The sequence below is a fragment of the Podarcis raffonei genome, chromosome 4 (genome assembly GCF_027172205.1).
Source record: "Podarcis raffonei isolate rPodRaf1 chromosome 4, rPodRaf1.pri, whole genome shotgun sequence".
In the NCBI taxonomy this organism is placed as follows: Eukaryota; Metazoa; Chordata; class Lepidosauria; order Squamata; family Lacertidae; genus Podarcis; species Podarcis raffonei.
In genome coordinates this window covers 76,868,630-76,874,648 of record NC_070605.1, presented here as the reverse complement: position 1 = coordinate 76,874,648, position 6,019 = coordinate 76,868,630, and positions in this window count along the sequence as shown.

Below are 6,019 nucleotides of genomic sequence, written 5' to 3'. Positions count from 1 at the left end.
AGGACATCAGAACAAAGAAAGATGAAGCAAGAATGAGAGCCCAGGCTCCCCATTGCCTTACTATAATAGTCAGCATGACCTTGACAGAAACATAACAGAACCAGTTTAAGCCAGCTGTACACAGCTTCCCAGAGAAATAACCCAACCACCTTATTCCTGTTTCTCTCACATAGAAATAAACCTTTCCAGAACACTCTTCAACTAACCAGAATAGGAAAGATCTCTACACATCAGATTAATACTTTATGCACTAAGAAATGAAAACTGACAAATGGGTGTCTAAGATCCTTCTAGTTTAGATGCACAACTGTGAATGAACCAGTCATATTCAAGGTATTTCTGTGAGTAAAATCAGCGCAGTGTAAGACTTACAGTATTGCGGTTTCCCAGCAATGGCAGAGAAAGCCATGAGCAAGATGAAATACAAGAGAGTCATTGTGTTGCTAAATTGGGGGGGGGGAGGGAAACACATTAGAAAAAAAAAAAGAAAGCCCTGTTATTTGACTCTTCAAAATTATCAGCATGCTGAAAGAGAAAGATCTACATTTTTTCAATTGGAAAGACATTGTTTTGCAAAATTCCACCTGAACAACTTGTGCCTTGTTGTATTGAATACTTGCACAGCATTTCAGTTTCAGCTCAGAGACTAATATTCAACACCGCAAGTAAAAATGCCAGCTCCATAACTAATGAAAAATAATCATCCTCCACATTTCTTTCACAGTAGCACTTTTATCTTCTTTGTGGAAATCCCCTCCCACCTTCCGTTTTATGAAATAAGTTAAAATATCTGATTGTGAACTGCTTAGTAGCTGATAGACCAAATGTTCCAATATTCAGAATCGTGATTCAAATATTAATATAGGATCTGGCTATAAGAAAATAATATCCAGAGCTGAGACTGTCCTGCTGGAATATCTAGAACTCAGTACACTGGCTGCATACACACCCCACATTTAAGGCACATTCCCCCCCTCCCTCAAGAAAGCTGGGAACAGTTGCCTACCCTTCAGTTGCCTACCCCAGGACTCTTTAAGTGGGGGATGCACTTTAAATGTATAGTATGCGTATACAACCACTTACTATTGCAATGCTACTGTCCATGGTGCCACAACAGAAATGGAAGTTGTGTTGAAGCAAATCACCTTCATTAATTCATTCATTTTATTTTTATGCTGCTTTTACACACACACATGCTCCAAGCAGCTTACAAACCAAGAAACATTACAAAACAATTTCATAACAAAGCAAAGCAAAATAACAAGATTATGTAATGATCTTATCCGAGCATTTCCGAGCACAAGGATTATCTCAACGTATTTATTTATGAATTTATCAGTCACTCTTTATGACAAAGTATAACAAGGCAGAATACAACATATCCTAATTAATTATTATAATATTATTATTATTGCAAGTGACCCACCAACTGAAGAGTGTGCAATGGAGAAACTTGGCAGGTTCCCTGTTCCTCTTCCTTTCACTGAGATGCTTAGCTGATCCAAAGCACTCAAGGGTTTCATTATATCTATAGCTGAGGCTCCTCCTCCTGTGTGGTTTGTGAACTTACCAGCTATCAGTGTCATATGAAACGCTGTGCAGATAAGGATTTTGTTGAGTAAGCAAAGCAGCCACCTCCTCAAATTGCAAAATTATTTCCTGAACTGATATTGTTTACAAAAGTTCTGTGCTTTCCCATCTCTCTGCCAAGCAGTGGCAAGAGCCTAGGGGGGTTCCAGGCACTCACCCAGGGTCTGTGCTTCTTTGGAGAATTGAGACATGGCAGAGACAGTCATAGATTTAAGAAATACGGTTTAATCACCTATTTACACCTTCAGTCTGCAAGGAGGGAATCCAGATCTTACAGCATGGTCATTTCAAGAGAGGATTGTCCCCCACAGCAGTGTAGCCATGGAGTCCAAGGCATCTCTCTCAGCCAGCCTTCCCAAGATGGACCCCAGACTATGTTTCTCCTTCTCCTTCCCAGAATGCGGTCTTGACTATGCTACCACTCAGTGGATTTGTAACTGGCTGACTGACCGAACCCAAAGGGTGCTCATCAATGGTTCCTCTTCATCCTGGAGAAGAGTGACTAGTGGGGTGCCACAGGGTTCTGTCTTGGGCCCGGTCTTATTCAACATCTTTATCAACGACTTGGATGATGGACTCAAGGGCATCCTGATCAAATTTGCAGATGACACCAAACTAGGAGGGGTGGCTAACACCCCAGAGGACAGGATCACACTTCAAAACGACCTTGACAGATTAGAGAACTGGGCCAAAACAAACAAGATGAATTTTAACAGGGAGAAATGTAAAGTATTGCACTTGGGCAAAAAAAATGAGAGGCACAAATACAAGATGGGTGACACCTGGCTTGAGAGCACTACATGTGAAAAGGATCTAGGAGTCTTGGTTGACCACAAACTTGACATGAGCCAACAGTGTGACGCGGCAGCTAAAAAAGCCAATGCAATTCTGGGCTGCATCAATAGGAGTATAGCATCTAGATCAAGGGAAGTAATAGTGCCACTGTATTCTGCTCTGGTCAGACCTCACCTGGAGTACTGTGTCGAGTTCTGGGCACCACAGTTCAAGAAGGACACTGACAAACTGGAACGTGTCCAGAGGAGGGCAACCAAAATGGTCAAAGGCCTGGAAACGATGCCTTATGAGGAACGGCTAAGGGAGCTGGGCATGTTTAGCCTGGAGAAGAGGAGGTTAAGGGGTGATACGATAGCCATGTTCAAATATATAAAAGGATGTCACATAGTGGAGGGAGAAAGGTTGTTTTCTGCTGCTCCAGAGAAGCAGACACGGAGCAATGGATCCAAACTACAAGAAAGAAGATTCCACCTAAACATTAGGAAGAACTTCCTGACAGTAAGAGCTGTTCGACAGTGGAATTTGCTGCCTAGGAGTGTGGTGGAGTCTCCTTCTTTGGAGGTCTTTAAGCAGAGGCTTGACAACCATATGTCAGGAGTGCTCTGATGGTGTTTCCTGCTTGGCAGGGGGTTGGACTCGATGGCCCTTGTGGTCTCTTCCAACTCTTTGATTCTATGATTCTATGAATCCCTTGCTACCAGGCGTCCCAGGTGCTTCCCCAGGGTTTGTGTTTCCTTCAGAATGAGGGACAGTGGAGGCTGTGGTGTCTTTATGAGACATGGTTTATTTACACATATATGCAACCTGAGCCTACAATGGTGGGGGAGGGGGCCACATCAAAGCATTAACATCTCAAGAGGGTTTTGCTTCCCCCATAGCCACAGCCTTGGATGTCAGCAGAAATCAGGTATGTCTCTCCTTCAGAGGCTTCAGCCTGTTTCTTACTTCAGCTTCTAATTTACACACATACAACTCAGCCTTTACTGTATTTTCTAAGGGGAGGGGGCCACCCATTAGTTGTCTGGCACAGATCCGCTTCCTTGATGGCCTGCTACCTCACCAGCAAGCTTTCTTTCTTTCTTTCTTTCTTTCTTTCTTTCTTTCTTTCTTTCTTTCTTTCTTTCTCTCCTTCTCTCTCTCTCTCTCTCTCCTCTTTATTTCTATTGTCCCTTTCTTTTCTTCCTCTGCTTTTCTCCTTTGCCTTGTATCTTTTGTAGCTTCAATTTTATATGGAAAAATCTTAATTAAAAAATCTAATTATTTTTTTTAAAAAAAGGTTTTAACGCTTGCTGGATCCAGGAATTATCAGGGTCTTGGTATACGGCCTATTCCCCACCAAAGTAATAACAATATGTCATGGAGAAATCCTGTTTTTAGAATAAGAGGGAAACGTGCAAAGTTAAATACTGCTTTGTAGTTATAATTTAGGACTTGAATCAGGATATTTTTGAAATGTGTATGAATGTAATAATTCACTGTGTGCTTTCAAAGAATGGGGAAAGAACACCTATTAATAGCCATGACATCTGCTACAAAACAAGACATTATGCAAGATAAGCAGCTTCAAAGGAAATATCATTGTAAGCAGAGCCTTCTCAGGAAGCTGCTGAACTTCTTAGAACTATCAACTGTTCTTTCTTCTGTTATTGGCAATTTCAGTTGTTAAGCAGCATTTGGTAGCCAAACATTTGGTCAGTGCCATATATATATATATATATATATATATATATATATATATATATATACACACACACACACGTTTGGAGGTATTCTTATTTTGAGTCAAGAAAATCACTATTTTATGGTTCAAATCAGGAAAAAGAAATACAGTAAATCAGGGATGTCCAACAGGTCAATTGCGATCTACTGGTAGATCCCCCTGAGGTTTTGGTAGATCTCTGGCTCCCTTTCCTTAGCGTTGCTAAAACTGACTCCTGCCCCGGCCTCCATTGTTGTTTGATCTCTGGAAGGGAAGATGGAGGTTTCTCTGTGCTGAACCCCCCCCCAAAAAAAAAAATGGGGTTTCCCTTCCCCATAAAAGCTCAACAACTTTGAGCTGGACCCCCCAAAAACGGGAGTAGATTACTACCAGTTTTTAATTCTGAAAGCAGATTGCAGTCTCTTGAGAGTTGGCCCCTGCAGTAAATGGACAAAAGTACAAAGATTGACAAAATGTTTAGGGGTCTGCATACCCCTGCGTCCTCCCCCAAAAAAGAACTGCATTTGGTCATAGAGTATTCTGTGAGTGTGTGCACGATGGAAAGCTTCTGCAGAACACCAGCAGAGAACTGAATGATAGGAGTAATTTCAACCAAATCTGTATCCCAAATCTTTTTAACACCAATATTATTTCACAGCTCATTCCAAATCCTTCATGAAATGGGCAATCATTAGTTGCACTGACACTAAAACACAACTTCCCAACACTTTTCAAATTCAAATTGCTATTCAAGAACATGTCTAATAAATCTAAATAACAATCCAGCTCTAAAGTTGATTGCTTATATTCTCAATTTCATGAATGACTTGTTTCTAGAAATACTGAAACTGCAGAAAAGAAAGGAAGGAAAAGAAATATCTAAAATGGAACCTGATCGTGGTTTTGTGCATTGCAGCAAGTGAAGAGCGCAAGGAATTCTTCTTGGGTACTAATAAAAGCTCTGCTGTTGGTACCTCAAATAACTCTTCTGGGTACTTCTAGGTCCCTAAGCATCAAAGAAAGAGGTCTATTTTGGTTAAAACAAGACTGGCACAATGTGTTAGGTACTCCTGGTAAGAGATCCCTACAGCTGATATAATACAAAGTAATTTATTAAATACATTAACAAGGATGTTTAAATGCCATTTCAAACTGCAAATGGAAACCTCAAGTACAAATTGTGCAGCTACTTTGACATTTGCTACTTTCCTTCTTCCACGGCCTCCCAGAACATGTGGGCTCTTCACAGAGCGTAAGTGGAACCCCGTATCATATAAATATCAAAGTGTGCTATTTTAAAGCAAAATGGCATAACTCTTTGGTCTGGGAGTCACATTGCCAGATGGTTATCAAACAGAAGGAATCCAGCGACGTCCAAACTTTTTTCAAAGAGGGCCAGATTTGATGAAGTGAAGGACCGTGAGGGCCGACCAAAGTTGTTAACCTTTTTTTAGGATTTAAGTTGTTGAGGGTTTATTGGGATTTTGCCCCAGGAAATAAACTGCCACAGGGGCCGCATTAAACCGACCAGTGGGCTGGATTAAGCCCCCGAAACGGACTTTGGACATGCCTGCAACACATCGTGGTTTTCAATGCTGTGCCATGTAGATTCATTTGAGGAAAATACAGCAGCAGCAGTAGAAACAGAATACCACTTTTATTAAAGGTAAAGGTAAAGGGACCCCTGACCATTAGGTCCAGTCGTGACCAACTCTGGGGTTGCGGCGCTCATCTCGCTTTATTGGCCAAGGGAGCTGGCGTACAGCTTCCGGGTCATGTGGCCAGCATGACTAAGCCGCTTCTGGCAAACCAGAGCAGCGCACGGAAACGCTGTTTACCTTCCCACTGGAGCGGTACCTATTTATCTACTTGCACTTTGACGTGCTTTCAAACTGCTAGGTTGGCGGGATCTGGGACCGAGCAATGGGAGCTCAC